Below are 7316 nucleotides of genomic sequence, written 5' to 3'. Positions count from 1 at the left end.
ATATAAAATCAAACAATAATATAATTTCAAGCGTTAATCATTTAATCGAAAACGTTATCACGATACATAATTTATTCAGAAAATACAAATGTTATCAAAATACAAATAACAATAAACTATTGTGTATATCTAACCCGCCTTGTTTCTCATATGTCGCTTGTACCTCAAGGAATTATGTGCCTCGACTAAGATGACATGTATAATAACCATACTAAAACTGTCTTCCTTAAAATCTCCTCTCTCTATGACATCTCTCATAATCGTCACAATACATGACAAACTAGCAATAGGTCCTGGGTGTGATCATCTTTAGTCTGCTCATCTTCCAATATCTCTTGATGGGTTGGTCTAGGTGGTGCTCTTGTGGTATCTAGTGTCATGTAAGGATGTGACATCTGATATAACCAATGGGTGTAGCCTTCAGCAACAGCCCGAGGATCAGGAGTGTGTGCCTCATATGTGTAGCGGTGTATTCGTTACTATATGATTTATTGATTAAATCATAAGCAATGTATACAATGAATTCGAGTCGCCACCGCACTTTTATTTATCCTAAGGACTGGTTAAAAAGCGAACAAAAACCTAAGAAGTTTTACACGTAGAAAACCAATAAAAGATCAGAGAGTCTGGATAAGGGGTAAATTACGCAATGGGAAGGTGTTAGGCACCCATCACGTCCTAGGTACTCCTAGGGAACCTTTTTCACATTTGTTGTATAAGAAAAATATTTATTTGTTTTTGACATATTGTGCAAACATGAGTGGGATGATGAGAAAAGAATGTACAAGTTAATTATTTTTGTGTTCGAACGGATGAACCCGTTGCCTACGTACCTTCCATCAAAGGTAAGGATCAAAACGCCGTAGTTCGGCTAAAAAATTTCCAAAACATGAGTGAGTTCATTTTAAAACAATAGCACTAAGGCTTTACGTTATCCACGGGAGAAAACTCAACCTTATGAAACAACACGTCCACCATGTGAGAAAAGCTTCCACTCGCTAGTGAGGGGTTAACCCTATAATAAGCGAGGAAGACTTACAATTCAATCAACTAAGGACAAATAGGTGAGGTTAACATCAACCAACTAGGATAAATCAAGCCTATGGCTAATGTATGAAAACTTAATAAGCATGGACAAAGCCACAAAATCATTTGAATGGGTGAAGTTAATTGATTTGGAATTATTTACAAAATGGGGTCAAAGTATGATTAAAGTCAATTCAAAATGAAGTATTCACAAAATGGGGTTTGGAAAATCATGGACTTAAGGTCCAAGTTTCTAATTTGAAAAAGGGTGAGAATGTTTGCACAACATTTATTTCAGGTTTTAAAACATGTGTGAAAAGGTTTAGGACACAATGGGATGAATGGAATGGAAGAGTGAAGGTAAAACTTCTTAGAAGGGTCCACCTCTTGAAATCATATAGAAGATGATTCAAGTGGGTCCTTAGGAATAGGCTACAAATGAGCAATGATATGAACATAGTAACAGATGAAAGTCAATAAAAGCGGATACCGGATGCCACTCAATGGTCTTATACCTGTCTCCTAAAACAAGTAAGGATATCAGAAGCCACTCTATGGACTTACACTAATCTCCATCAGAATAAAACAAAAAAACAAAACAGGGAAGTCAACTGCCAATCTATCTGGACTTATGTTAACCTCCACAGTATGATCCTAGGAATACAAATGCCACATCACAGGGACTTACAATGAATCCTCACATACAACACCAATGCTCAAACAAAGAGCAAAGAAGATATGAGTGACCAATGAGGTCTTACACTCTATCTCTTCCATATCATGGGAACAAAAGCCAATCTACATGGACTTATAATTGTCCCCTCCATGGGTAAACAACAATGTGTCGCAAAGATAAATGAAATGATCATGCACTAATGGCAAACAATGATGATGAATGCACAATGGCAAACTCAAGTAATCATGTATAAATGAATCAAGTAATCAATCACATAAATTCAAGTAGCACACACTATAACCATTCAATTGGGCTCAATCAAAGGTAAGGCATTAAAGCCAACTGTAATAGGGTTCAAGTCGCTCTTAACCTTGCCATCGAGGGGCTAAGGTGAAGCAGATGACAGGATATGAGGGGTGTGCCTCATCACTCTTATCCCTGGTCAGGGAGAGCATTGAATATCAGAAGGTGTGGGAGTTCAGAAAGATGGAACTCTCTCCACATTTTAGACTCGATAGATCTTGGGTTTGGATCTCAATGCTACAACCACGAAATGGGAGCAAGGAGAAGACACACAGAATAGTGGGAGATAGGCTACATATCTCTTATATCCACCAATTGCCTCAAATGAGGACTTTTCCTGCTTGGGACAAACATAAACAATCACAAACATCGCCTCTTAAGGAGGACTTCAGACAGTTGCCTGGCTAAATAACGAGCCAGGTCTTCCAGACTACATGGAGACAAGAGAGTCTACCTCAATGCAAATTGCTATTAAGCAAAGTAAAGCAAGTTCTTAAGAGAACTGAGCAACTAAGGGTACCTGAAATCAATCAAATATAATCAGCATCCCAATCTAAACAAAATAACAACATAAGAATCAACAACAAGGTACAATCAATAATGCAATATGTGCATAGCACCAATCTCAAGTGAACCAAGCACCCTACAAAACAAATAGGTTAGTCGACAATAGTCAAATGAAACAACTCAATTATGAATCAACCTCCTTAAGGCATTAGCTTTTTAACCTGAAAAGTCAAAGTCAAGCTCAAACATAAGTAACAAGACCACTAGGACAAGCCTATGGTCCAAAGGAGGGAAAAAACTTAAAACAGCAAGTGAATCATGATCAATGTCAAGGTAATTCAAATAATAAGAGATCCCAATTGGTCTCACATCCAAACTAGGCACTAATTTCATTTTATGCACAAATTAAGGCAAAGTGATCAAAGTTGAATCACATATGAACAACCAGAATGATTTCAATCTAAAAAATATCAAAACAGCACAGTAAATTCCACAAAAATTATATCCTAAACATAGGGCATTCAATGAGCTACATATCAATTTTCATGCCATTTGGACTAGCGGAGCTATGTCAATTAAATCAACATGTTAAGGCATGCAAAAACACAACCCAAATTAAGTCACAACATGAGTATCAACTTCAATCAATGGTAAAACAGTGAAATCAAATTAGAAATGAGTGGGACCAAAGCCAAATTAAAGCTATACATGTTAGGAAGCACTCCATCAATTTTCATATCCATAGGATAAGGGATGAGCATTTAACAATACATGTACATTTGTCACTCATAAAACAAACCAAAATTGCTAAACAGCAATCAAAAATCCAAATCAATTAGAAAATGGATCAATTAAATCCACAAAAATTCAGGGTGAAAACTAACATATACATTGTATCTCATGCAAAAAATCAGAGCCATAGGCCTAAGGGAAGCATGGAAAAATAATTCGTGAACTCAGCATAGCATAGTGTGACACATATTGTCACACTCAAATTAATTAAATCATATCTAACAAACCAGAGGTCCAAAAATCACAAATGATATGTCAAAATCTCCAGAAATGTGTCAAGAATCATCATATGAAATTTCATTAATTTTGGATAATGTATGAGTATTTGGTGATTAAAATGGCAAAACATACAATTATGTCACACATGTCAAATATCAATATACCATTCAAAAATTTTACCAGGCACAACTTACACTACTATGCCTAAAAAAAAGTAGATTAAAATTGGAGTCTATCAAAAAAAGTCCCACCTAATTTGGATTTAAATTGAATTTTATATGAATTTTTTAAGATTTGTTAATATTATTGTAATATTTATTTAATGTGAATTAATGGAATTGTTGATTAATTTTACAGTAAGTGGCCTAACAGTAGATACTCCAGCCTTGCCAAAACGGTGCGTATCACATTAATTTGCTGGCAGCACCTGATTCGACGGCTTTGCGCGGGAAACACCATATTTGAACGGAAACGCCTGGCCTTGGATCAAGCAGCGAATTTCCAGCTTTTTGGAAGAACTTCAACCGTGTTCTTCGCCATTCTTGCCCAGAATTCATGATGAACTTTTCTCAACCAAATCGAGCAAGCCTTATACCAAACTTTTCGTCTTCCAACGTAGATTACGAATATGTCCGCGAAATTGTCTAAAGATCAATATGCATCAAGATCCGATTGAAAGAAGTTTTACTACACAAACTTAAATCTCAAATATCTTGATAATTAGTGGACGAAATTAAACGATTCAAGCACCAATACGTTCTATGTTCAAAGATCTACTGAATCCATATGGCAATTGCAAGAATTGGAAGATTCGAAAAACTCACCTTCTTGAAGCACAGTGTGAAATCCTTGCGTGTTTTGCTCCGATTCGATGAAACAGATGATGTAGTAAGCTCAAGAAGGTGTATGGTGATGATCTCCTAGCTCAACAACGCTCGAATCAATGGATTTTTGCAGCTGCCATGGAAGAACTCAAGACTTGGACAGTGTGAATTTGCTTGATTTTTGCCTCCAAATGCTTCAACAGAAATTGCTAATTACCTGCAAGTGATGAACACACGAAGAACTAGCAAAAATAATGGTGAATTCTTGGAGAATTGATCAAAAATGCTTATGTAAAAATGGAGAAAAAGTGAGAGAATTTTTGAGTTTTTTGGATGAATCTGAAAATTGTGATTATTCCCCTTTGAGTTTGTTATAATTAAGCTTATATATGATTGCCTAATCCACTCTTAAATCATGATTAGCCAAAAATGATAATTAGCAAAATGAGCACATGTAAGCAATTTGGCATTTTTGCCCTTGGAGAGTTAGAACCAATGTAACAGTGATTTTTCAATTTGAACAAACCATAAATCTCCTTTAGAAGCTATTGGAATTGGTCCCATGTCAAAATTCTTTATACTTTGAGTTTTGGACCATTTTGCCCCTGCATTTTAATTAGTACACTTGAAAAATGACCTTTTTATGTGAAGGCTTTTGGCAAAATGTGGTGATGGATTATGAAAGTACATGTCAAATGTGGTTTGCTCAAAGATGAACCATCCAATTTGGCCATTCCATGTGAAAGTTATGCCACTTTGAATTCGGGCATTTTCTGAAATTGATTGGACCATATCTTGCCAACCATAAATGGGAATTGAGTGTTCTTGGACTTTTTGGAAAGGTGAGAACAATATCTTCAACTTTCATGTTGGACAAAATTTCATTTGAAGCTTGTATGATGAAGTAATTTTGGGGAAAAAACTTTCCATTTTGGGCAGGTGAGAATTACAGGTCATTTCCATTTTGGGAAACTTTTTGTCTGACTTCAATTCCTTCAACCTTGATCTTTGAAATGCCAAATGAGGCTCATATAGACATGAATGAGACTTTCCAAACCATCTCACACCTTTCAAATCCTGATTAAATGCACAGTAGACCACAGTTGACCACAATTGACTTTTCTGGGGTTTTGGATGACTGGGCCATGTTCTGATGAATTCCAAGCCTCTTTCAATTGAGATCTTGCTTCCAAATGATATCACAAGTTATATGAACTCTTTATGAAAGATCATGGTGTCCAAATTCTTCAAGAATGGCCACCATCTATTGCTCAAGGCCTGATTTGACTGTTTTGACCTGGTCAGCTTCATCTGCAAGCAACAAGGTTAGATGACAATATTTTTGTACATTTGGTTAGTAAACACATGAAAAGCAATGATATACAAATGCAATACATGCTTGGTGATCAAGAATCACACTCACAAGGTAACCCACCCACTATGAGGGAATCTAGGGTATGCAATGATCCTTGAGGCCATGATATGAGATGTTATGGGCCATGAGGGATCTTAGGGCCAAAATTGGGGTCTTACAATATGGTATCAGATGACCATAGAAAACATCAAGTATGGCATCAAGATCTCTACGACGGACTGTCAAGAGACCAGATGCAGAGGAAGGTCTTAGAATAATTTGAAGAAACCTTAATGGACGCATGAACCGCTCAGATAGATGTAGATAAATTAGGCGCGACCCACAAGCCAACCATCAAGAGTAGAAGGTTATTTCGCCCAAGGGTCGCGTCTGACGTTAACCTTCGTATTGGAAAAAGCATATGACATCCACTACAGTGCGGTCAATAAACACCTTATACAACTATATCACATGATTCCCTCTGAACGGGACAAATGTGCAAGCATGTGACCAATCCTAAGTGTAGTTCATCCCAAGTTCCTAGGCGGATATGTGATGAAAGTGAGAGACGATCCACGTATGACAATGGTTCTGATAAAATATTAGTAACAAGTGTAACACAAGTCTTATGAAAATATTAGTAACAGTAAAAGTTGAAAATATTATCGTAAAAACGTGCAACTTCCGGTCATCTGTCTTGTCTTTCAAAGACAAGTTTCACCTATTTTGGAGTACAAATAAACCAAACATGTGGCACCCCGATTGTACTTGTGGATCCGCTCTAAGTCGACGAAGTATGCTAGGTAGACAACATCGACGTATGTTTCACTTTTGACCATAAACATTGTCGTGCCAACCAAGTACAGGAAGTATGACCTTAATGCATATTGTTAGTGAAACAAAACCTACTCGTCATCACCTTCGACTTCAATGCCGCAGCCAGGTGGTATTTGTATAGTTCCCCCGATATCAAAATCGGGCATGAGCGCATCTCGTGGCATCAAGATCCTCTTGGGACTCACATAGCTCCCAAATAGTTTACCATTAACTCAAGTTCCCTATATTAGTAATCTTCCCCTAATCGAAAGATGCAGAAGGCATGAGACATCATCATGGGTGATGGACGTCTTACCATGAAGGATGTGGAAAGATGATGTCTCCTTGTGTCATCTCTCCACAAAAGCCGCCAACATGATATGGTTAATGGTCTTGTGTCCAGTGGTGCATAAACATCTCAGCCATATTAACAAACTACATCTTGAAACCATGTGTCTACATTTTATTCCTGGTTCAAAATCTTCTTGGCATGATTTACATATTTTATTGTTTCATGCTTCTATAAAAATAAATACATCAACATCAGTTAGGAATGGCAAAAAAATTCAGACCCAGTCGGATCCACCCGCCCCTCTACAAATTTAATAGGGAAAACCTGGTCGGATCCCATCGTTGCGCATTTTTGCTTGGATCAAGCTTTATTGTGTAAGGTTCAAATGTTATAGAATGCTCGAAGAAAAAGTACAGGTGAAGTGTGAAGTCACTTCAATGGAATTTTTTTCACGTCTTCGGTTTAGTTTTGTGTTAAGTTGGGATTTGATTTGATTTGCGATTATTT

This window comes from Lathyrus oleraceus, chromosome 3 (assembly GCF_024323335.1).
Source record: "Lathyrus oleraceus cultivar Zhongwan6 chromosome 3, CAAS_Psat_ZW6_1.0, whole genome shotgun sequence".
In the NCBI taxonomy this organism is placed as follows: domain Eukaryota; kingdom Viridiplantae; phylum Streptophyta; class Magnoliopsida; order Fabales; family Fabaceae; genus Lathyrus; species Lathyrus oleraceus.
The sequence above is the reverse complement of the archived record's forward strand: the minus strand, read 5'-3'. Positions refer to the sequence as shown.